We start from the raw sequence: 27861 nt of genomic DNA, 5'->3' as shown, positions 1-27861 counted from the left end.
AAATATATTCATATGAGAAAAGAATAATGAACATTACAAAATAAATAAATATGACAAACCTTAGTAAGGGCAGCATTTATATAAAGAAAGAAAAAATTTAACTATATCGACATATGCAATATGGTCTAATTCCATATCACATTTAAAAAATATATTGATATATCTTTTATATCAATATATCGGCCAGCCCTACTCTGTATAATCATAGTTGTAAACATTTTATAATGCTTTATAACAATAATATTAGTATATTATAAAGGATTTTATAATGACAAAGTCAAGTATCACAATACTTTATAATAGGGCTGGGCAATATGACCAAAAATCTCAATATAGGTAATTTCTCAGTCTTTATATATTATATATATATTATATATTATGTTGTTGTCGAGCCCTTTATTTGCAAGGATCATTATAGTTCTTATTGTTGTGATATAATATTTTTTATAATGGAATATTTTCATTTTAATAATGCATTATAAGGTTATGGCGGGAGGTTACGCAATAATCCTAACCCTATAATGCATGATAAGTATGTGAATAATGCATTATATTCATGAAATGGCGAAAACTGTCTATATACTATATAATACTTGACCTTATGTCATTATAAAATCCTTTATAATATACTAGTATTGTTATAAAGCAGTTTTAGTATGCATAAGTGCTTATAACTAAAATTATACAGTGATATAAGCAGATTATAATGCATTATAGGTTGAAATCTTTCTTTCTTAAATTGGGGTTAAAGCTTAGTTAAAAAAATAACTTTGATGATTAATTGATTATCAAAATAGCTGCTTTACTTTTCAGTCAATCAGCTAATGGATTAATTGACTGCACGTCTCAGCTTTACTAACCACTTTAGTGCTCGGACACAGGTCAGCTTTTAGCATTTTTTATTAGCTAAACAGCCTGTCAAGTTGTGCTCTAATTTATTACTTGAAAACAAGGCGTCAATTACATGGCAATTACACGCTCTTAAAGCTACTGCTTAACTGCTAGACATTAACAACATTTGTTTTGTTGTCTCGCAGTAAACATGTAATTTACTTTAGGGTTGTTTAGCCACTAAGAAGCTATATAATCAAGACAATTAACCATTTTATGTCACATTTTTAAAAAAGAACGTCAACCAAAAATTAGGACAATAAAAATTTAGACAGGCAAAACTTGATTTTTAAAATCTTTTTTTTTCCAGAAATTTTATTGAGTAGGATAAACCCCTTGAGAGCAATCCTCTCGTTTTTGAAGGGGTCCTTAAGTACTTTTATTCTATTTTGTAGATGGGGTAATTTTTATAGTATTGTGATTTTGTATGTAGTTGTAGAAGCCCAACTAGGGACAGAAGTTGAAAATGAGCTGAAGCTATATCTCAGTATGCAGCACATCAGATGCATGTCCTGTATCTATGCTAACTGCAAAACAAAACACAAGATTGAACACAAGTTGGCCATAATATTAGCCTAGTAAAACTGAAATAATTAGCATAATATAATTGAAATTGCAGTGTTACAGAAAAAAAACTAAAAACTAAAAAAAATGGCTCAAAATTAACGTCTATATATTCACATGGTGGTTTTCCAACTGTGTGTGCTTTTTTTTTGTTTGTTTTTATATGAAACCCTATGCGTGTTAGTGTGATTTGTTGTGTTTTTTTGATTTGCTCTTGTGTTTTCTGTTTTGTTGTTGTGTTTTTTTTTTAATCAATTTTCATTTTGTGTCTTTTTTAGTCATTTTGTGTCTTTTTTGGTCATTTTGTGTCTTTTTTTTGTCATTTTGTGTCTTTTTGTGTCTTTTTTTTAGTCATTTTGTGTGGTTTTATTTGGTCATTTTTTGTTTTTTTTGGTCCTTTAATCCAACATAAAATGTGACTTTTAACTTTCAAAACACTATCATGCTCAATAAAGAATTTGAAATGTTGCAAATGTGAACAAAGGTTACAAATCTTTGCAAAAAAAAAAAAAAATGACTCAAATGAATATCTACATATATATATTCACATGGTGGTTTTCCAACTGTGTGTGCTTTTTTTTTTTTTTTTGCATGAAACCCTATGCGTGTTAGTGTGACTGAAGGGCCATTATGGGACAGGCTTTTAAGGGAGATCTGGGAAGTGGAAACCTAATACTGCCTGACTGCTGCTCTTGTGTACATGAACCCCACAGCTGCTGGAGAGAGAGAGAGAGAGAGAGAGAGAGAGAGAGAGAGAGAGAGAGAGAGAGAGAGAGAGAGAGAGGAATGAGGGAGAGAAAGAGGGAGGAAGAAGGGAGGAGGGGGCCGAGGAGAGCGTGGTGCGCGCAGTAATTAGTTGTCTGGTTTTGTATTGACCAGTCTGGTGCTTAGGCCTTGGGGACTGTTAAATTTGCTATTGAAACTGAAAGGATTATGCACCCAAAAGAAATTAAACGGGAGCAATGAATAGATTGTGAGCCACATGGTGGACTACTGTTTTTTTTTTTTCCTTCTCCTTCCACTGGCCTTCACTCTTCTTCAACTAGACAAGGTTGTATTTTCCCTGTCAGCAACTGCTGTTTTTCATGTTATAGGTAAATTGAAAAATGTGGAAAAACTGCAGGGTCGTGACAGTTTTACGTCGTGATAATGGCACCTCCATTTAAAAAAAAAAAAAAAAACTACACTTGTTCGCTCTTTGACAACTGTCAAAGTCTGTCTTTGGTGGTCTGTTTATTAAACAGAGACAGAATCCAAAAATCATTTCCGCATGTTAGCTGTTGAAGGGTGCGATGTCGCGAGGGTGTAATGAAATCTGTTTGAATGCAGACGTGGTGATTGTTGGGAATTGATGTCTCCAGCCTGGACCGCCCAGAGGGAAGAGAGATTTGTGTCGCTGTTTACTCCTGCTGAGGCTGCTCGTACTTATTACAGGTCAGGGAGGAACATCCTCCACATGCCTGCAGAGGCTCACGGCCCGGGGAGACTCTATTCCCTTCACACCAGCAGCACCCAGCATGGGGAAACTGGTGTCAGTCTGCCTCCATCACCGGAAAAAAAATTAGTTTCAGATAAAATTGTAACTCAATCCCTTTGTAATGACTTTCAGGGTCTTTTAAGCAGGCCAGCACTTTAGGGAAGTTTGTAAAATGTGTCTGAAAGATGAAGGACAATGGGCTGCATTTACATAACACTCTCTAGCTTTAAAGCCCCCCGAACACTCAAATGTGTTTTTCTTATTATGTTTATGTCCTCTAAAATGTCTCACCTTGTCTTTACTCACTTGTGTCTGTGCAAGGTTTGTCAGATTCACTATGTCACTACTTCAAAAATCCGTGGAATAGCCACGGAATCACTCAAATTTTCTGTGAAACTGACACGGATTTCGCTACAATGCAAGTTAATGACAGTCATATCCCGTGGCTATTCCAACATAGAAAGTGATTATGTACATTCACTGAGTGAATATTTAGAAAATAAAATATATATTTTTCGCTAGAAATGTGATCAAAATCCATTTTTATGCAGAAACTAAGTCAAAATATTGATTTTTTTCACTAAAATTGATAGAAGTGTCCGCCATGTTTTTTGTTCTGACCGCCGGGACCTTGAAAGTCACGTGACTTGGAACAAACCAATAGGAACAAATATCCATGGAGTAGCCACGGGATATGACTGTCATTAACTTGCATTGTAGCGAAAACCGTGTCAGTTTCACAGAAATTTGAGTGATTCTGTGGCTATTCCACGGATTTTGAGTTAGGCGAATCCGTGGCTTTCACAGATTCCTGTGAGACCAGGTTCTCAAAAAGCCAAGCAAAATCTGTAAAAGAAACTTAGCTATCGTTGTAGCAGACACCAGCAGCACCCAGCATGGGGAAACTGGTGTCAGTCTGCCTCCATCACCGGAAAAAAAATTAGTTTCAGATAAAACTGTAACACAATCCCTTTGTAATGACTTTCAGTGTCTTTTAAGCAGGCCAGCGCTTTAGGGAAGTTTGTAAAATGTATCTGAAAGATGAAGGACGATGGGTTTCATTTACATAACACTCTCTAGCTTTAAAGTCCCCCGAACACTCAAATGTGTTTTCTTATTATGTTTATGTCCTCTAAAATGTCTGACCTTCACTATACTCACTTGTGCCTGTGCAAGGTTTGTCAGACGAGCTAGATTTGCTACGTCGCTACTTCAAAAAGACAAGCAAAAGCTGTAAAATAAACTTAGCTATCATTGTAGTTAGGGCTGGGCGATATGGACCAAAAGTCATATCCCGATAAATTTGGGCTGAATATCAATATATATGATATTTTTACTGCAAAGTGAGAGCAAATGTTCAGTCAAAGTCAAAGTCAAATATGACATGTCACAAGTAGTTTTATTGAAACCGTTTATTTACATGAACATAAATACTGTATAACAACAGGGGTAGCTTCTTTTTTTTTTAATCAAAGCTCCATAAAGTGCACATTTAAATAAAAAAATATTTAAAATAAAAAATAGCCTGTGAAATAAAAGGCCAATTTGTTTTGTAATAAATATATTTATATGAGAAAAGAATAATGTCTAATACCGTATCACATTTGAATATCGATATATCTTTTATGTCGATATATCGCCCAGCCCTAATTGTAGCAGATAGTATTGTATGTTTAACAACCACTACCTTTGTGTCAGCCATTGAAGCTACAAACAACATTAACAAGCCCAAATATAGAAACGTCACTTAGCATTCTGCTAGTTGCTGATTTTCCATCGAGCAATGCTCTTTCCCCGGTCAACCTAGCACTGAGCACTGGTGGGCGGGGCTAGAATTTCTCTATGAGAAAGTAGAAAGAATAAATGTGCTTCCAGGCCCTTTTGCGATTTTTTTTCGTAACTTTTTATGTAGGAAAACCTTGTTAGTAAAAAAATAATCATAACAGAGTATTTTTACCTCCCTAAAATGTCCAGCAAAGCACTTTTTATTGTCATTCACACATACTGTCGGCACTAACCGGCCCATTGGGAGGAACTTGGGGTTCAAGCCAGTCACCACAATAAATGCTTATGCTTGTGTTTAATGTCAACAATTTTGAACCACAAATATGTTGAATGTGAATGTTTCTGGGCCACTGTGACACGTGACGACTGCAACACGTGACAATCCCTGTTTTAGATGCTTTCAAAACCGTTTGGTTAAGGTTGGGCGCCAAAACTACTTGGTGAAGTAAAAACAACAGGGTTATGCTTAAAAAAACAGGATTCAAAAATACTACTTCTGGATATAACTTCCAAAATCGGGATGCAAACACCAGTTTTCCGGTTTAACTCTATGGAGTCTTATAGGGCTATTTTGTCCATTTTTGAAGCCTTTTCATGTCTTTTCGTGTCTTTTTGTGTCATTTTGTGTCTTTTTTGTGTCTTTTTTTAGTCATTTTGTGTCTTTCTTTGGTCATTTTGTGTCTTTTTTAAGTCGTTTTGTGTCGTTTTTGGTCATTTTGTGTCTTTTTTTAGTCATTTTGTGTCTTTTTTTGTTAATTTTGTGTCTTTTTGTGTCTTTTTGGTCATTTTTTGTGTCTTTTTTAGTCCTGTAATCCAACATAAAATGTGATTTTTGAATCTTTTTTTTAACTTTCAAAACACTATCATGCTCAATAAAGAATTTGAAATTTTACAAATGTGAACAAAGGTGTCAAATCTAACATATCATAGGGTTACATCCAGTTCTATCATTTTATACTAAATATATCTGAGCTTGTCTCCAGTTTTACTTGGTATATCATCATCAAACTGAAACTGGCCTCATGGAGTTTACAGCCAGAACTTTAGAGGTAAATTTACAGTAGGGCTCCACGCTGCTTTGTTTTCTAGTCTGGATGTCATGAAGAAGTCTGGATTTGGAGCTTTTGCAGACTCCAGAGGGTTAAAGTTCTGGCTTGGATGAAGCCGTCCACCAACGGACCAACGAGGCTTTTAGCATCACGTTGCTTCACTGCTGGACAAACAGAATCACATTCAGATGAAAGTATCTGTGGTTTGCAGAAACATTTTTTCCCGGGGCCTGGCCTGGGTTCAGTGTCATGCTCAAGGACACTTCGAACAGGAAGATGTGAACCCTGCAATTAATGTCCACGCCGCACTAAAGCGAGGATCTCCTGCTCACTGAGTTAACCCTCTGGAGTCCATCTATTTATTGAAAATATGCATGTTTTATCTACAGTAATAACTTTATTTATATAAAGCCAGTTGAAAGTCAGTTGAAAGTTAAATCATAGGAGTTTTCACAGTGTGCCATTTATGTTTCTAGACCATTTTTAAAAGTGAATTATTTCTACAATGAAAACTATTACTATTTTTAATTTACATGCAAATAGACTGTTTTGTAGTTTTATTATTTATTATTATTTCTACTGTTTTTGACTGTATGACTAAAAAAAGACACAAAATGACCAAAGAAAGACACAAAATGACTAAAAAAGACACAAAAAGACACAAAATGACCAAAAAAGACACAACAACAGACACAAAAAGACATGAAAAGGATTCAAAAATGGACAAAATAGCCCAAGACTCCATAGAGTTAAATGTCACGTGATCTGATCAGGACGCCACCATCATAGACCCCAGAGGGTTAATTAAAATAAAATGAAAAATCTGACTGATAGCCAAGTTTGTGTGTAGAAAAAGGAGCCATGCATGTGATGTAAGGACAGACTGAAAGATGCTGAACAGAGACAGAAATTAATGCATAGGAAGTTGACACATTTGAACCCAAATCTCCTGGACTTGAGAGGTTTAACATTAGCCTCCATCTGCATGGAGCATTTGAACCAGCTGAACTGTGAGCCTCCAGTGTATCTAGTGGATGATAGAGGGATGATGTCATGTTCTCTCTCACTGTTTGTGTAGCTGGCAGAGGCCGGCGTGCTGCTGGAGAGGGTCGCACACTATGACTCAGTGGAGACCAGAACCGTCCAGGAGGACAGTGTCCAAAAACTCGGATAACTCTATGGAGTCTTGGACTGTTTTGTCCACATTTCAAATCCTTTTCATGTCTTTTCATGTCTTTTTTGGTCATTTTGTATCAGTTGTTGTGTCTTTTTTGGTCATTTTGTGTCTTTTTTCTTGTCATTTTGTGTCTTTTTGTGTCTTTTTTGGTCATTTTTGTGTCTTTTTTCTAGTCATTTTGTGTCTTTTTTTGTGTCTTTTTGTGTCTTTTTTTGGTCATTTTTGTGTCTTTTTTGGTCATTTTGTGTCTTTTTTCTTGTCATTTTGTGTCTTTTTGTGTCTTTTTTGGTCATTTTTGTGTCTTTTTTCTAGTCATTTTGTGTCTTTTTTTAGTCATGTTGTGTCTTTTTCTTGTCATTTTGTGTCTTTTTGTGTCTTTTTGGGTCATTTTTGTGTCTTATTTTGACGTCATGAAGAAGTTGTGCTCCGGCACTTTTGTGGACTCCAGAAGGATAAAACCAAGACTTCTTTTTGGTCCCTGCTGCAAAAAATACCCAGTCTTTTTTCCTGAGTTTCTGCTTTCCTCTTTGATTCTGTTTTGACATGATGATTTGAAATCTTGTAGCAACATTCCTTGTTTTTAATCTGTTTGTAACTTTTTTGATCCAGACGGGAGTGAGCTCTCTTTGTAGATAAGACTATATGTTTTATCTACAAAGAGCGCTCAATCGCTGTAAATACAATCCGGTGAAGATCCCTCTTTGTGATTATCACAATGTAAATACAGGAGGGCCTGTGCACAGGTGGCTGGCGCTGGCCTGATGGTAACCAGACCGGACAGATGTCTGCACATGGAAAATAAATCACTGCTGCAATATCACAGAAAGCACAAGTCTACATTTTAACCGCTGTCAGGGTCACTGAAACATCATCCAGCCGAGGTTTATCACAGAGAGAATGATCCAACATCAACTTTGTTAAATACCATCAGATTGTGTTCAGTGTAAATCATGGAACAGTCTCACAGTAACAAATGGCCGAATCCCTGCTGTCTGATTGGCTCTTTCTAAATAAAAACATGTACATATACATGTGGCTGTACCCCAGAATAGGGCTGGGCAATTTGGCCATAAATTATTATCACAATACTTCAGTTCAATTTTTGCGGTAACGATCACAAAAGACTGAAAACTACATAGAAAATATGATTTTTTTTAGTCTGTATGAATAAATAAAAAACGAAAATCAATCATACATCTAAAATGTGGTGTAAATTGCAAGTTTCAACAGTTGCCAAATACAATTTTTTTAACTTTTGTCTCTTGAGTATTAGCAAATAATTAAAAATAACCATCTACGGCATGGGTCTCACACTCGTGGCCTGCGGGCCAATTGTGGATATTTTGTGGCCCCCACCTTGATATGAGAGTTTAATGTGAGTTTTATATGAATGGCACTCTACCATGTTGTGTGTGGAAGGTCCCTTTAATTACTTTTTTTGGTAATTTTGTGTCTTTTATAAAATCATTTTGTGTCATTTTAAGTAATTTTGTGTATTTTTTTTGTAATTTTGTGTCTTTTTTTGGTAATTCTCTGTATTTTTTAAGTAATTTAGTGTGTAGAACAGTATAAATAGGAATACAAAATGTTTGATTTCTTTCTTTTCAGTGCAATAACAGCAAACCAACATTAATTGCAAGAAGTACTTTTGTGCATTTCTACACTGCACTTTTAAGATTTCATGCTCAAATGCATGTAGTTGTACTGAGGGCCACTTCAAGTGAGGCTGCAGGCCGTAATGCGGCCCCCGGGCCTCCTGTTGCCCATCCCTGGTGTAGATATGCTTTCAGTAGCTTGAAATGTGACGTTAGCGCTGCACACGAGAGTCTGGAGCCGCCACGGTCTAGGTAATTAATGGGAAACCCTTACAACACTGTGTCAAGAAGTAGGAATTGCCAGTATCATGATATGCAATTTTTTTACTCATAAAAAAAAAACCGATATATCGCCCAGCCCTACATGCACATGTGGCTGTACCGCAGTGATTAGCAGGGACACACATTTCTGCACAGTATGAGACCCAAAGAGTTGTGGAGCAGAGCCCAGTGTCAGGGAGAAGAAAGCTGGAGTGAGAATCAGTGCTAGTCAGGGACTGAATTTACATTAAAGCACTTACTTGCACATGGGAAGCTTATAATGAAGTGAGTCTGCTGTGTTGCAGTGTTGCCTCTCTCTCTGTTTTTGTTTTGTTGTTTGTGATGACTGCACTGCAGCCAGCCATGCATGCTGCTCCTGACATCAGTAAAACACATTGAGGTTATTTGTTTTACAAAGCCTACACAAAGAGTCATTTTACATACACATTAACGGTAATAAGAACGGAGCGAAACATTGCCGCAGCTCCTTTATCTGATGCAGGATTGCATCCAATACAAATAAATCATCCTTTTCTCTGAAATGTTTCCTGGTTCCTGCTCAGTTATTGCCCTTAAAGCCTGAAATAAAAAGAAAAAACACATAAAGTCAGATTTGAGCTCCTATTGCAAAATAAGCAAAGCTGAAGTCTTTTGCCAAGAACAACGGAAAACGATCCTACATCAACATAAACTAAATTGGAAGATGTTTTTTCATTAGGGTTGCTTTTAGAAAGAGTGAAAGGTTCTTTCCTGTGGTAAACACAATGAATGACATATGTATGCACCCAGAATATTGTTCTTTCTCATTTTAGTGCCTTCTTTAGTAAAAAATAACCAGTTATTTGATTATCAGAAGGCAACTAGGGTTGTAACAACACATATCATCATCTTTAACATGCACCTTTATTTTGAAAATCCCACTTTATACTTATTCTTGTTATATAAAAGAATAGATATATTTTAACCCTTTGATGCACTAATGGCTACTTTTGTAGCTGTAACAAGCAGCGCCGCTAGCATCAGTTAGCCGCTAGCATCGGTTAGCCGCTAGCATCATTTAGCCGCTAGCATCGGTTAGCCGCTAGCATCATTTAGCCGCTAGCATCAGTTAGCCGCTAGCATCATTAAGCCGCTAGCATCAGTTAGCCGCTAGCATCAGTTAGCCGCTAGCTTTCGCTAACGACTGAATTTCACAACAAAGAAATAAGAGTTAGCAGAACTATTGTCCCTTGTTTTGAACCCCAACTTAAAGATATAAGTAACAACAACTCACAAACTTGTTTTTGAGCAGACAACTGGCTTCCTTTGTTGTGCTAACTTACATTATTGCCCTAAATGTCAGTAATTTATATTTCCAAGTTTTACCAACTTAAATCACTGTTTTAGGCCAAAAAATACAAGTTGGCTTTTTTGCAGTGTGTATGTATAACATATAGTAATGTAGTATATAATCTCAGTGAATCTAAATGATCTTCTTTCTCTACATGAAGTTTATCTCAGGAATATTTCTAATATGTTAAAAAAAAATGTGTCTGATATTATAAAAAGGTCATATATGGCTCACTGTATCTCCTATTGTGTGAAAAATAAGAATTGATGCATTGTTATTCCAGGCTCCAACACAATAAAAAGCACTAAAAATTATGTTTTATTGCATCTGAGGATGCTCAGGTCCTCTGAATGTGGCGGCTGCAGGCTTTGGGGGTCTCTGCCCCCCCCCTCCAAAAGTCCCTCCTGGTAATAAATGGCCTCCCTGCTCCGGGTTGGAGCCCACCTTTAAACAGCGAGACAGGACTGGGGTTTGTCTCCGGCCGAACGATGGCGTGGAACAATAGGAGCGTGTGACATTGTCTGAGTGTATTAGGAGGCCCACGTCTGTCCCGACACATGTATAAACACGTGATTCTGATCCGGGACATCCAGGGTATGCAGATCTGTTCTATTTATCCGTCTTTTTTTTTTTTCTCGATGTCCGTGCATCACGTTCATTGCCGTTTCCGTGCTTCCTGCTGTTTGTCTTTCAGGACAAACCCCTTTGTCTGGCTTTTTTTTTTTTTTTTTCTGCAGCAGCGGCTGGGATGCAGCCTGCACGGAGCTGCTGCTGAGTATTTGTGTGTGCTTGTCCAGTCATGATAAAGCATTTCTAAATATGCGTACGCAATTGTGTTTTGATTCATAAGCTGCTGGGCTGACAGCGGCGTTTTTTTTATTTCAACAGATCATTCCTCTGATAAACACAATGAATGACACATGTATGCACCCAGAATAATTTTCTTTCTCATTTTAGTTCCTTCTTTAGTAAAAATAACCAGTTATTTCATTATCAGAAGGCAACTAGGGTTGTGACAACACATATCATCATATTTAACATGCACATTTATTTTGAAAATCCCACCTTCAAATGCACAACATGGGCATTCATTTCCCATGTTATTTCATGCTGGCTGTGTGTTTGAATCTTTTTTTTATTACAACAGATCATTATATCCATTTTTCCTTTCATACTTTATGAAGAAAAATAGTTTTTGTTGTATAATTACATCAAGTTTACACACATGGGTCAAAAATCACCTTGTGAATTAGAAGCATAGTGCTAAACAAAACCTTTTTATTCAAAAAGTAAGAAATGAAAACAAAAAATTAGGATGTATGATGATCAAAAACAAACAAATTGAGGAAAACCTGCAATACTGAATGATGAAATGAATTAATTGCAAAGATATACACTGTAAACAAAACAAACAATAGCTACTCAATAAAATTGAGGCAACCAATTGCAGGCAATATTATTCATTAAATCTAACTACGTTACAAGTTCAGTTAATAACAACTCAACAGGAAGTTTTAAGTGTCAATTAAAAACAGACTAATTCTATTGTGTTGGATTCATTCAAAATGATCTTGATTTAGAATTACATACACATAAAGATTATATTTAATGTGATCAAAAAGTAGATTCCATCTCAAACATTTTTATATTAAAGTTACTTAAACAACTGCCTCAAAATCAAGGACACATTTATATTTAACCCTCTGGAGTCTCCAAAAGCACCAAATCATGACTTCTTCATGACATCCACACTAGAAAACAAAGCAGCGTGGAGCCCTTGAAACATTTCAAATGCTTTATTGAGCATGATAGTGTTTTGAAAGTAACAAAAAAGATTCATAATCACATTTTATGTTGGACTAAAGGATTAAAAAAGACACAAAATGACAAAAAAAGGACACAAAATGACAGAAAAAAGACACAACAACAGACACAAAATGACTAAAAAAGACACAAAATGACTTACAAAAGTATGAAAAGGATTCCAAAATGGACAAAATAGCCCTATAAGACTCCATAGAGTGAATACATTTTATCAAATATTTTAAATAAAATGAAACGATGACAGAATAATTTATTACAGTGTAGAATATAGAAACCCAGCCTGCACGGAGCTGCTGCTGAGTATTTGTGTGTGCTTGTCCAGTCATGATAAAGCATTTCTAAATATGCGTACGCAATTGTGTTTTGATTCATAAGCTGCTGGGCTGACAGCGGCGCTGACCTTGGCTGGCTGTTAATGTGTGTGGAGAGGAGATAGAGAGACACAGAGTGTGCGGCTGTGTGTGCGTGTGAGAGAGAGAGAGCTGTTTTTGTATTATTCTATCTAAATGTGCTTATGATGCCAATATTTCTGTTATTTGCCATGGGGGAGGATGTAGCTAATGTGTGTTTTCTCACCCTGCGGAGGCTCCCGGGGACAAGGATCTTGCTTGTGTTTTTTCTTTTTTTCCTTTTGCATATTCCACATTCATATGGAAATGGAGGGCAGAGGAGGGACAGAATCTCACATCAACTTGATCTAGTCATGAATAGCTGCCAGTGTTTGGACTGACCCAGAGCTGGCTTAAAGGCACTGGCCATCCACACCACAGAGCTGAGAGCCTGCACATTTTCAGCCCCAACACACACACACACACACACACACACACACACACACGCATGCACGCTCACATACTTACACTGAAGATGAAAAAAGCAGATTCTCATAATTGCACTCACACAATTAGATACACTTGAGCACTTGGGAGCAGCGAGCGCTGTCTTTTTTATTCTCTGTCACTTTCTCACAGACAGACTGAATCCAGGGAGACGCCGTGTTGCAATACGAAAGCTCTTCTTTTTCTCTCTCTTTTTCATGCTTAAATCCTTTCTTTATTTTATTAACCCTCACTTCCCTATTTTGCCCAAATCATAACCTAACAAATGACGATTCTATTTTAGCAGGAGGACTGTTTGTTTTCATTTTTATGTTCTTTTTTTTAGAAGCATTTTATCAAAACTGGCCTGAAAAACCCTCAATTATGAATTGCTTTAAAATTTAAAGAGCAGTTCATTTTATTACATATTGTCATTACGTTTCACAATTAAATTATGTGTTAATGTGCTTTTAAGATAAAATCAAAATGGCATGAAAGCATGTCTGTATTTTAGTAAAACAGCTACAATATAAACAGATATAAATAAATTCAAGGCAAGTTTATTTGTATAGCACAATTCAACACAAGGTAATTCAAACATTAAAAACAGCAAGACACAATTGAAAAGAGTAAAAACAGTCAATTAAAACAGGGAAATGGAAATAAAAATACAAATAAGATAAAATAAGATACAGCAGGATATTAAAAAAATAGATGAAATAATTAAAATTCAATGTTAAACATGCAGAAAAAAATCTTTTCTGTTATTTTTTTTGTTTTTTTTGTGTGTGAGCAGATAAACGCTGCAACAGGAATAATAAAATGGTGCACAGCCGCAGACAGAATGCAAAGGCCTCGGATGGATTAAGATCATTTGCTTTTGCTGTCTGTGAATTAATATTGTATTTGAGGAGTCCCGTTCCTAATACATTGTGAGTGTGTTTCCTTCTCGAGCCCCTTTAATACAATGGGCCTCCCAGACCGGGCTGCTGCGGTTGGATCTAGCAGCAGGGATCCATCAAACAAGATTTGTCTCGGTGGATATGCTGGTTTTGTCCTTCAGGATTAGAGCCCACCACCCATATTCTGGCCTCGGCTCAGATACTTTGTGTTTTATACATCCAGACAGTTCCCAAACGTGTGCCTGGACACTTTTAATTCATTTAGCTACAAATGAGCCTTTTCTTTTTGATTTACAGCCTTTTTTAAAAAAAAAAGGATCTCTGCAATTTGGCTGATTCAAACATTTTACTTAATTAGAAATACAAAAATATGGTGAAATAAATTAAATGTCTACAATTGATTTTGTTATTTAATTTAATTAGATACAAAACTGCTGTTTGAAAATTGGAGTATTTGCATAAAAGCAGATTTTTGTTCTTTTCACAAAGATTGCAGGACTTGTTTAATTAACAGTTTATTTGTTTTCTATCATGTTTCTTTGCATTTTAACAGTTTGTTATATTTTAATTTTAGTGCTGAATGTATTGAATAATACAATACAATTTTAAAGAACGCTCTGTAAAAGTAAATACAAACAAAATGCATCAAATTCAGAATTAAGAGAGGTATATTTACAACAATAAAAGTTTTTCAATTTGAACAAAATATATATCGTATTTCTACAGTTTTCAATGATTTCACAAGAGATTTGCACATTATTTATTTATTTATTTATATTTTAAGGATCCCCATTAGCTGGTACCTTAGTAACCAGCTAGAATATACAGAAGAAAATCATATTCTCAACATATCATACATTTACAGGTAAAGTCATAATATGGCTAAAAAGGGTAAGAAAAGGAAAGAAAAGGTAAGAACAACATTTAAAAATGTACATGTTGTTCTTACCTTTTCTTTCCTTTCCTTACCCTTTTTAGATATATTGTGACTGACTTTACCTGACTTTACAAAAAACACATGTAAAAACAAAGAAATGTCAAAAAACACACATAAAACACATAAAACACACACAAAATGATGTGTTTTTTATAATAAAAATACACAAAAATTACAAAAAACACGTAAAAACACAACAGAATTACAAAAAACAGATAAAAACACAAAGAAATGATAAAAAACTAAAAATCTCTGCAAAAAAACATTAAAATCATGTTAATACACTTCGAGGTGTTTTTTTTAAACAGGGTAATATTAATAATAAATCTGCTTTATTCCTGTTATAGACAACATCACAGCTTTTTTTGGGAATGAAGGAAATCAACCCTACTTTTTCCAATATTTTCATTTTATCTGATTTGCTATTTTTCTGGTGGCACTTTTGTCACATTTTCCGAGTCATGTAGAGCCCTAATATGTGACGTCCCTCAACTTATAGACACAAATGTTGTGAGTCTATAAAAAGAGCAGCGCATTGCAGGAGGGCCTCCGTGTGTGTGTGTGTGTGTGTGTGTGTGTGCTGTTTTGTCTCTCCATTAGCACCCATTCAGGAGACAATGAGTTAGAGAAGCAGACGATGGGCTTGTTAACACACATGCATTAGTGGAGCAGTGTGTGTCTTTGTGAGGGAGGGGACACTCCTCTAGTGTTATGACGGGAGGCTTTCACCCACATACACTCTCCACTCCAACACCACAAGTGTCCGGCTGCTGAATGGGGAGGATTTGTTGCTCTACACCTAATTAAACAGTGCTTTGAGCAGTGGTTGTGTGCGAGGGGCCCTTTGTTCCAGTTCACCTTCTAAAGCACCTTCCACAGCTTAATGTTTGACTCTGAATGTGACAGGGACGGTGCAGTGAAGGCCTCGCTGCCACAAACAGGAGCTGCCTGTCCACAGGGGCGCTTCTAGACCTGTGGGGGCCAAGGAGGGGCCAGTGTTTAATCAGAGGGGCTCATTAGCACATGAAAAAATGGCAAAGATGATGTTTAAGCATTCAAAATCTTTGAATGTCTTGAAAAAGACACAAATGACCAAAAAAGACACAGAATGAGAAGACAGAATAACCAAAAAAAACCCCACAGAAGACATAGAAATGACAAAATATGACACAAAATAACTAAAACAGACACAAAAAAGACACATAAATGACACCAATGACAAAAAAGACACAAAATGACCAAAAAAGACACAAAATGAGAAGACAGAATAACCAAAAGAAAACCCACAGAAGACATAAAAATGACAAAAAAGACACAAAATGACCAAAAAAGACACAAAATAACAAAAAAAGACACGACAGACACAAAATCACCAAAAAAAGACACAAAAAACCCACAAATGACCAAAAAAAGACACAAAATAACTAAAACAGAGACAAAAAAAGACACATAAATGACACAAATGACCAAAAAAGACACAAAATGACTTACAAAGACACGTAAAGACATGAAAGGGATTCAAAAATGGGGGAAAAAAATCCCTAAAAGACTCCATAGAGTTAAACTATTATACAACATTCTGGGTTCCTTTTGTGTACAATGAGATATTGTTTGAACAAAACAAAGGTTAGAATTGTTCCATTGTTCATTATTATAAATTGATCATTTTATTATTAATTGACACAGGGGCACGGGCCCCTGGAGGCCCCTGTGTAGAACCGCCACTGCCTGTCGAGCACCATGATCAGAGATCTGCACGCTGTTTGTGATCTGCAGGAATGTATTTCATCTCTTGAATCAGAGCATGTTTTCACGTGTTAGAAGACCTCTTGCGTCCACTGTTAAACTGGTCGTTTTAATCCTTAGAAGTCTGAGCATTCACATTATTTAACCCTTTGGAGTTTGAGGCTATTTTGTCGGTTTTGGACTCGTTTTCATTCTGCCTGTATAAACCACTTAAACATCTTTACCATGACGTGTTGGTATCAACCTCACCTATGTGACCTGATTGTTTTTTTCATTTTGACTTACTGGATCAACATTTTGAACAAAAAAAAATGGCAAAAAAACACATAAAACACACACAAAATTACAAAAAACACATACAAACACACTGAAAACACACCAAAAACATAATAAAAATACAAAAAAATTACAAAAAACACATACAAACACACTCAAAACACCCCCAAAAACATAATAAAATACACAAAAATTACAAAAAACACGTAAAAACACAAAAAAATTACAAAAAACACAGATAAAACACAAAGAAATGATAAAAAACAAAAAATCTCAGAAAAAAATAAAAATAAAATCATGTTAATACACTTCGAGGTGTTTTTTTTTAATTTTTTACCTTTGCTAAAAAAGGGTTGATGCATTAAATTGCACATGGAAACTTCTGGAAAAGCCAAAACTTTAGAGTTCAGCTGCTTGGTTTTTACGTTGTGACGTCATGAGGAAGTCGTGCTCCGACGCTTTCGTAGCTCCAGAGGGTTAATTAGCTTTTAAAATTATAATCCTAATTGAAACGTGAGGTTTTTTTCTTTAAAAACACAAATCTGGTGAAACAGTATGAGGCAGATAATATAGTGAAGATGTTGTGGATGTGCTTAGCATTGTGGATTTAGAGCGGGGTTGACTCCAGGAGGGGGGCCAGGAGATTATGATGCCCTGTGTGTGTTGTGCAGCAGCCTATAGGCCTGACCCGAGGGAGGGACACACACGCTTTGTGTCTCTGAGAAGACACAACACACCATGAGTAATGGTGTCTGAGTTAGTTGTGTGTCAGGGAGGTTAGGATCTGCTGCTGTGGGGATTGACTTTTTGCCTTTTGTTAAAAAAAAATGGCATTTCAGCCTCTCATCTCATCCGGAGCCACATAAATTATCTTTTTTATTTTGTTAAATTACCAATTTTGTGTGTTATTGTTTATTTGAAGGCATTATGTTGGGCCTGGGAATAGTGTGTCACCCTGACAACCACAAAAGAATTTCATTAGTTGGGATTTCGGGCTGTTTTAATGTCTCGTGATGCTCTAAATGCTGTTTCAGAGGCCTTTAATTTAAACTTTATACATTTTTAAGACCCTGACACTGAGAAAAAGAGGACTAAATGTATGAATTTCCTTTTTTTTTTAATCATAAGGGTTTTTTTATTTATTTTTCTAGCCATATAAAGCTGACTCTAAATGAATTGTTGCACTCATATCAGTCAAACTCTAATTACCAAAGCCTATCTATCTCTTCTTCTATGCACAGATAAATGTGGTAAATATGGAGGCTGTGCAGAAATGTCACATGTAAGCTGCATTCGGCCCAATCGGCCTTCAGAAAACCAGGGACGGGATCAGTTCAGAGACGAGGAATTAAGGAAAAAAATGTGAAATGAGAGAGCGGGTAGTTGGAACTTCTCATCCCTAACGATAACGCTGCCTTGTGTTTGGTTAGCTCCGCTGCCTTGTAATGATGCGTGTGTGTGTGTGTGTGTGTGTGTGTGCGGCCGACTCTGGGTCGTGTCTCCGCGGCAGCAGACGAGCCGGAGCTGCACTTGGCATTCGGCTGCCTCCGTTTCCAGGCAGGCTGATGGTGATGATGGGACGCTGCTCTGCTTGTACGTCCCAGAGAACATCTGCCAAAGCTGCTGTATGCATGTGTGTGTGTGCGTGTGTGTGTGTGTGTGTGTGTGAGGTGTCAAGAGATCAAACGCTGTTCTTTGTTATCTGTTAATAGATTTATGTTCTGCCTGTCATTTAGTTGCAACATTAATGCAATTGGTACAGTATGAACAATACCAGATGTGTGAGTGTCACTTTCCTCTGCAGGGCGATTTAGGGCTGGGAGACATAGTCATAAAAAGTCATATCCCCGATATATATTTAGGCTGAATATCGATATATGTCCTGATATTTTTACCACAAAGTGAGAGCAAATGTTCAGTCAAAGTCAAATATGACATGTCACAAGTAGTTTTATTGAAACTGTTTATTTAAGTGAACTTACATACTGTATAACAACCTTTTTAAAAAAATCAAAGCTCCATAAAGTGCACATCTAAATAAAAAAATTAAATAAAATAAAAGCAGCAGCTTGCCTGGAGCAAGGATCACAGTGCAAATTTGAATTACACCGATATATGGTCTAATTCCATATCACATTAAAAAAATATACTGTTATATATCTTTTATATCGATATATCGCCCAGCCCTACTCTGTATAACAAAAGTTGTAAAAATGTTATAATGCTTTATAACCATAATATTAGTATATTATAAAGAATTTTATAATGACAAAGTCAAGTATCACAATACTTTGATATATCGATATATCGCCCAGCCCTACTCTGTATAATCATAGTTGTAAACATTTTATAATGCTTTATAACAATAATACTAGTATATTATAAAGAATTGTATAATGTCAAGTAAAGTCAAGTATCACAGTACTTTATAATAGGGCTGGGCAATATGGTTTGCAATATTGTCAACTAATAACCACAATTTATGATTTATTTTTTTTATAAAGCTGCAGTGAGAGTAAAAATGATTTGATCTTGATGATTTAAAGTGGTCCCCTATTGCCTTTTATTCCCAGCCGTACACAAAGGCAGCACTTTATAACTGTGTTTTGCATCTGTGAGTAAAATATTGCGTCATGCCTGTGTGTAACATGAGACAGGGAGGTTGTGTTTGTGGCACATTTGGCCGGCCTGTCCCTGTCCGTGTGTTGCATGTTGGTTCAGTCGAGACATCTCCTCACCCTCCACCCCTCCTCCACCCATCACCCCCTCCTCCACCTCCACCTCCACCATTGTTCCTGCTCACACCAGCCAGCTCTATTTCCAACACTGCTGCTGTTAGTGCATCACAGCTCTGCCTTTTCTCTTTAACCAAACAAACAATCATGTGCTGCATCATTTTGTGGACTTATTTATTTTAGTCTAGTCATTTTTAGATATTCCCCTTTGAGTAAAATACATGCAAAAACATCCATATAAAACAATCACACTTTTTTAAATGTATTCTATTATTTAAAATGATTCCCCTTTTTATTATGTTATCATTTTTGTTCACAATAGGAATTTAAAATGGCAAAAACTGCAAATTATTGTATTTAGGAAAGACTTTTTACATTGCTACACTATTTCATTTTGCAGTTATATGTAACACACACACACACACACACACACGTCTACTTTATTTATATTTGTAATTTGTTTTTGTACAAGCTAGATGATCTAAATTGTGTTGCTGCTTTGTTTTGATGAGATAAGAAGATTTAATTAGCATGAATCATGTTCTTATTTTTATTGTCCACTCAAAGAAAGATCACTTCAGGTGTTGGGTTTTTCAATTTAAGAATGACATTTATCTTATATATAAGCGCTATATATATATATATATATATATATATATATATATATATATACACACAGAAAAGTATTGTCTAGAATTATTTATGTCTGTGAAGATTTGTTTCTCAGATTATCATCTCAGTAAATGTTAATCACATAAACTCGAGGTAATTAAACACTGGATTGTTTGTGCTGCTTGTTGGTTAAATTGCTTTTTTCCGTGCCTTTAACTCCACCGTTTATTTTCCCATAAAGCCCTGTTCGGTTCTGTGGCAGCGCTAGCAGACCTCCTGCCGGAGCTCTTTGGTTTTGTGCTGTTTGGATGTGGCTTGTGGTGGTAGCAATATTTTCGGAGGCAGGCCTGGTACTCACTGTGGGAGCAGCCTCGATTGTTGTGCGAACACAATGCCTTTGCCTTCTTACTTCACTGGTTCCTTTGCTTTCCTTCCTCTGCCTTTGAATTTGCTCATTTTCTGCCCTGTTTTGTTCCCTTCGTGCCCCCTTTGATTGGCCCCTTGCATAGCAACTTGTCACATGGAGGCTGGAGCTGCAGCTCTGTCGTGTGTTTAAAATGTTTCCCTTCTTTTTCCACCAAATTAGATTATGCGTTGTGTTTTTAACTGTCATTTAGTTGTTTTTTTTTAACCCATTAGAACCAACAGTGACACGGGTATAATAAAAAAAACCCACTTTAAATCTTGTACACTGTAAAAAGTGTCTTATGTAGTCATTTTTTTAAACTTAATATATTTGATAAAATGTATTAAATATAAATGCGTCCTTGATTTTGAGGCAGTTGTTTAAGTAACTTTAATAGAAAAATTTTTTGAGATTGAGTCTACTTATTTTGATCATAAATACCATAAACTCCCAATGTGACATACATGTCACTTCGATATATCGCCCAGCCCTACTCTGTATAATCATATTTGTAAACATTTTATAATGCTTTATAAACATAATATTCGTATATTATAAAGAATTCTATAATGACAAAGTCAAGTATCACAATACTTCGATATATCGATATATCGCCCAGCCCTACTCTGTATAATCAAACAAACAATAACAATAAACAATAACAAATGTGGTTATAGGCCACTCAATTATTTTTGCTGTTTAATCAAATCTCGAAAGGAATTTGTTGGATTATTAATGTCACAAATTTGATATATGTATATGGAGATACAGAAAAAAAGGCAAATTTGTGTTTTTGTAAGCAGAAAAGGCGTCAAGTTTATTGATTTTAAAATAAGAAATACCATAAAACATAAATACCATAAACATAAACAACCAATGTGACATATATGTCACATCACAGATCTTTGACATTTAAAAAAAAAATACTTTATTGCAAGACTTCTTACTTTCACAAACATAATCAGTCATTTCATTTTCTTTACAATTTTGTACCTTGCATTTTTCCCCCCTTTTTTTTCGAGGTATATATTCACAAAGTAAATAACAAAACATAGGGTAAACAGACAAACATACATACAAGGCAAACTGGTATTCTCCAAATGAGGATCTCCAAGAACAGGAATAAACAACAAAAAATATATATATATCTGTATACATCTCTAAATATATAATAAGATCTTTGACATTTAGGGGTAGTTTAAAAAAAACAAAAAACATCATAAATGTGTTCTATGTGGTATATCTTCCATAATTTTCCTTTAAGGATAAATAGGTTCTTATGGGTTAAAATACAGCAAACATGCTCTATAATACAGTGAGTGTGTGTGTGCAGGGTGGATGAGTTCATCCTATTTTTTGTGTCTCTGTAATCCTAATTGGAAACAGTCGATCTCTCATCACACACTGCTGAAATATATTTATATCCCAGAATGCAATAAATCTCTTTTTTAAGATATCTAATTGAAATATTAAATAAAAACATGTTGCCATGATGACACTGGGATTAATTTATAGGTCTAACTGCAGCTTTTGTAAATGGACGTGATTGTGTGAGATAAATACGAAGCAGGAATTAATTATTTTTCTTAATGTTAAAAGAGAAAGTGGAGTCATAGAACGTGTCCATTAAAGAACAAAATGAGTTTCTCTGCAGACGCCTCGGCCTCGTCGCTGATTGAACAATATTGATATGTTGACATTGATCGTGTCACCTTTTACTAAAGCTGTCATCGAAGCTCTCGCCTGCCTTGTCAAATGTACGAACACTCACCTTTAAGCATTTACTGCACCGGGTCAATATGTAAACACACTTTATGTTCATATAAACAGTTTATAGTGATTAGATTTAACTAATTGTTGTTGAATAGCAGGTTGGACAAATTAAGTTTCTTTTGTCTCGTTTATGTGTCTGTCATACTGTGTTAATTTAATAACATTAGTATATTATTATTATTAGTATAGTATGTTATTATATTATTTGTTGGTGTATTTAATTATTTCTGATATGAAAATGATAAAATGTTGCTAAAGGAAATAAGAAAATGAGAAGGTTTATTTTTTGCCATTTTTGCCTTTTCTATAACATTTAAGTATTTATTACAAATGTTGTTTTGAGTGTAGTAAATACACTAAAAACATGATATTTTATTGCTTTATACACATGTAGAAATTTGTTTTATCCATGAAGAGAATCAGAAAATTGCCACTGAAATCAAACTCATGAGGTTATTTAGAATGATATAAAACCACCAGAGCTCTTTTCTGCATAAATCACATTATGAAAACATCAGAATTAAACTCAGCAGGAATTATGAAAGAGAGAATAAACTAAATAAGCTAAAAACATCATATTTTATTGCTTTACACACATGTAAACACACATGTGAAATACATGTGTATTTGGAATGATATAAAAACCACCAGAGCTCTTTTCTGCATAAATCAGGTTATGAAAAAGTCAGAATTAAACTCAGCAGGAATTATTAAAGAGAGAATAAACTAAATAAACTAAAAACAATGTGTTTTATCCATGAATAGAATCAGAAAACTGACACTGAAATCAAACTCATGAGGTTATTTAGAATGATAAAAACCACCAGAGCTCTTTTCTGCATAAATCACTTTATGAAAACGTCAGAATTAAACAGAATAAACTAAATAAGCTAAAAAAACATCATATTTTATTGCTTTACACACATGTAAACACACATGGAAAATACATGTGTATTTAGAATGATAAAAAAAAACACCAGAGCTCTTTTCTGCATAAATCACATTATGAAAAAAACGTCATTCCACATGAGAATAAAACTCAGCAGGAATTATTAAAGAGAGAATAAACTAAATAAGCTAAAAACATAACATTTTTGCTTTACACACATGTAGAAATTTGTTTTATATATGAATAGAATCAGAAAATTGTCACTGAAATCAAACTCATGAGGTTATTTAGAATGATATAGAACCACCAGAGCTCTTTTCTGCATGAATCACATTATGAAAACGTCAGAATAAAACTCAGCAGGAATTATTAAAGAGAGAATAAACTAAAAACATAATGTGTTTTATCCATGAATAGAATCAGAAAACTGACACTGAAATCAAACTCATGAGGTTATTTAGAATGATTTAAAGCTCTTTTCTGCATAAATCAGGTTATGAAAACGTCATTCCACATCAGAATAAAACTCATCAGGAATGATTAAAGAGACAAAAAAAAATGTTTAAAAAAAAATAAAAATCTCATTCTTACAATTAGCGAGAAAAAGAAATGGCAGCTCTGGGCCCACAACACAGACCTGAGACGACAGAGGGGGAAAAATGCTTGCTAAGCTATCCGTTTCACACACGCAGGGACAGAAGGTTCGATATTCATTCGATCGATGAATGAAAAGGCACAATGGCAAAATCGGACGGGGCTCCTTTTCAAATCCACGTCTCCAATGTCCCCCCCGCCACCCCTCCACAGTCTGCAGTCGCTGGGCGGCTGGTGTGGCAGGCAGAGAGAGAAAGAGAGAGAGAGGAGAGCAAGGGTTACATCAAGGCTGCTCCCTGGACCGTGCAAACAAGTCTAGACCAGTGACCTGTTCAATGGCTCCTTTTGAGGAGTGGGGCAAGTTCGGTCAGAGCGAGGAGAAAGGCAGGAGCAGCCTCTTTTCACTGCCGAAGCAGCTCACAGCCTGCGATCGACAGGAGGTAAGGAGGGCCGGGAGGGCAGGCATCTGCTTCCATGGTTACGGGCCGGGTATGGGGACCCTACTATTGAGGAAGCTCCGTTCTCATGCTCCCACAGAGGCAATGTCACGCATTTTAAAAATGCGTCAGGGCCGGGGCGCGAGGACCACATCCACCAGCGGCCAGAGTCGCTCTTTGAGAGGGGGAAATAAAATGATAGCACGTGAGTTTGAGGAGGGGAAAAAAGAGTAAGGGGGGAACGCTTTGGGATGGGGGTGGCAGCATGTGCTCGGGGAAAGAAAGAAATGCGTCACATGATCGTGGCAAATCCTAATTCAAAGTAAGGTGCTTTTTTTTTTTTTTTTTCGGGCTTTTTTTTTTCCGAGCTAAAATGATGTTCTCAAATTTGCCCTGGCTATGTTTTTTAGCTGCTTTTGTTGGTGATATTGCATTGTTGTGTGGAAGTCAGAGGCTCAGATGATTTATCCTCGCAGGGAGCAAAGGTCAAGGTTTATGTGCTGAACTCTATTGTTGGGAGGCAGATATCGTCTTAATGAGGATTCTTTGCAAACAGCAACTTCCATGTTTTAGGCATAAAAGGAGGAAGAAGCACCCGGTTTATACTCTTTCTTTTTTTCTTTTTTTTAACAGAAATGTCTTCTTTTAGAAGAAGAATTTTCTATTAGCAGAAAACTGTAAATTGTGTTAAAAATGTCAGCATTTAAAGGCAGTTTTTGCAGATCAGTTGCAGCAAACTGTGCATAATTGATATAATAACAGAGAGTGTGTGTGAGAGCTTTGGATTGCAAATCTGCCGAATGTGAGGAGTCACATCTGTCTGTTTGTTTGTTGATTTGTTTGTGTTTGGGCACAAGCTGTGTGTGTGTGTGTGTGTGTGTGTGTGTGTGTGTGTGTGTGTGGAGTTGAATGGATGCTTTGGGCTTTTCTTCATGAAGGAGGGGTGTGTTGGAACGTTGAATTTGGTCATGCAGCTGACGCTTTACCCCCTAACACACTCCAAACAGAGCGGACAGATGGCCGGCCCTCAGGAAGGGCTCGGGGCGTTGGATTTGCTCTCAGACCGTGGGAAAGTCTTTGGCTGACTTCACCTGCTCAGGGAGCCGATGTGACTGGATTAAACAGCAGTGAAAGAAGGGAGAAAAAGGGAAACTAACATGGACAACACGGTGCACATGGCTTTGTGCAGGCGCGAGCATTTTCTCATATCTAAGAAAACGGGACCCAGTCAAAAAGATTTAGCTGCAAACAATCCCATAACATAAAAAAAAAAAAAAAAAATCTTTGTGAGTGTGTGCAGAGGGAGAGCGGGTGGATGGGTTCATTCTATTTTTTGCATGTGTCTTTGTAATCCTAATTGGAAACAGTTGATCCTCAGTTTGTTGGGACATTAGACATGATGTTTGGCCATCTCTCTCTCTGCTTTTGATTATCTCTGTCTTCAGAGAGACGGCCATGTGCACGCTTTGATTTATTGTTATTAAAAAAAAAAAAAAGAAAGAGAATGGGGCCGTTTGTCATGCTTTCATCTGATTGATGCTAAGATGCATGCACACTTCAGATTCATACTCATAAGAAAGCACGGGCCCTCGCATTTAATGGGTCATTAATTATCAGTTTGAATGTGCAGTTAAAATCAGATGGGTTACTCCTGTTTTGTTCTTTTCATTTGGTGTTGTGTGGATGCTGGAATTTATGAAGATGACGGTGTGCTGACAAGTGTGAAACGCTATTTTTTTAACCATTCAATGAATTATCAAAAAAAACAAAAAACAAAAATCACTGTCATAACTGGGATGATGATCAGTGTAGCATGAAGTCCAGACAGGTAGCTCTTTATTTGGCAGACAAGGATTCCCCTCTGTGATCTGAGTGCAGATTTCATCACGAGGAAAAAGAAAAAGAAACATCTGTGCTGTTAATTTATCACTTCATATTCTGCCTGAATTAGTCCTTATGCTGATTTAAAATTTAAAATTAGGGATGTGTTTGTGTGTGTAATTTTGATGAGCATGTTGATTTTTGGGATCTACAAAATCCCACAAAATTTTTCTGCTGTTTATTTCAACAAAAAATGGTGTCCCCATGGGGCGCCTGCACTCGGAAGTCCCCACGATGTAATAAAAACAAGTATGTGTGTGAACGTATGTTTGTGTGTGTGTGTGTGTGTGTGTGTGCACGTGTGTGTGTGTGTGTGTTTAATATTATTATCCAGTTATTTTCACTAATCTGTGACACATTTTTGCAAATAATACATTTTTTTTGCGGCATTTTTAAAATTATTCTTCGTGATTTAACTCTGGCAACGACTTAGTGGAAAATACCGGAAATAAATGTGACAAGTATCTTTGTGCGCTGGCAAATAATTGCACAGTTGTCATGTTTGTGTATGACATCAGCCCAGACGTCTCTAAATGTTGATTCCTAACCACAAGAATCCCTGATTGCTGCTGCTTTTGAGTGCCGTGCTCTCAATGAAATACTCCATTGCAGTTTGGCTACAAAAAGGCATTATCTTTCATACAAGTAGAGTGCATAAGAGTTCAATTTGGGTACGAGTCAAGTGCTCTCCATCCGAGAAGGGTGTGTGTGTGTGTGTGTGTGTTGTTGGGCGGAGGGGGCTGTGGAGAACTAATCAAATGTGCTTATGCGCAGAGCGCTGGAGTCGGTGTTTGACAAGAAATGTGAACTTGACTCTGCAGTGCTCGAGAGACCCTTCAGGAGTTTCGCGTGGAGCGGTTTCGTTGTAGGTTTTTGTCGTCGATGCAGCCAAAAGCGGCCTTGTTTCTGGGAATGATTTGTTGAAAGGGATTAGGTCATGCAGTTGTACATTTGATATTCAGTTGCACCACAGAACAGTGACGACGGGACGGTGTCAACAAGAATTTACACAACATCGTTTTCTCTTTATTCTGAGATCTGGCGTTACAACTTTTTCCTCCTGATTGCAGCCATGTGAGCTCATTTTGCCCAAAACACGTTTTTTTTTTTTTTTTTTGCACGACTGCAGAGCTGCGTAACGCCGATGATGTGGATGGAGCAGCTCCGACAGTGGACCGACGCTAATTGGGTCACTAGAGCTCGTTCCCCACTCGCTCATACACTGTATATAAATACACACTAAGAGACATTTTGTGCTCTGGCCTCGCTGACCTGTTCACATCATGGTTTATTTTTATAGTGGTAATTTGCCATTGGCGCGATGGTTTGGTTTCAGAGGCCCACATCATTAATCATGGAGGGCATTACTGCAGTATAATTACACTTTCTCTAAGTGTACCCGCAACATTTCCCGCGTGTGCGCTCTCTATCTCTGTCCATAGCACACACACACACACACACACACACAGTCGGGATGCAGTCAGCTACAAAGTATGCTCAACACAACAGCAGAGAGAGCAGAAGTGTCTGCTCCATATAGCTGAAATACTGCATAGCAGCACGTATCCAGAGAGAGATAAGATGATAATATCCTCTTATGAATTTGAATGAGATGTTGAGACACAACAACAGACAAAATGACAAAAAAGACACAAAATAACTAAAAAAAGACACAAAATGACCAAAAAAGACACAAAAATTGACACAAAGAAGACTCGAAAATACATGAAAAAGATTAAAAAATGGACAAATTAGTCCAAGACTCCATAGAGTTAATACTCTGAAGTCCAGGAGATTTTGGTTCAAATTTGTCTTCCTATGCATTAATTTCTGTCTCTGTTTAGCATCTTTCAGTCTGTCCTTACATCACATGCATGGCTCCTTTTTCTCCACACAAACTTGGCT

This window comes from Centropristis striata, chromosome 15, assembly GCF_030273125.1.
Source record: "Centropristis striata isolate RG_2023a ecotype Rhode Island chromosome 15, C.striata_1.0, whole genome shotgun sequence".
Classification (NCBI taxonomy): domain Eukaryota; kingdom Metazoa; phylum Chordata; class Actinopteri; order Perciformes; family Serranidae; genus Centropristis; species Centropristis striata.
Note: the sequence above shows the minus strand (reverse complement) of the source record.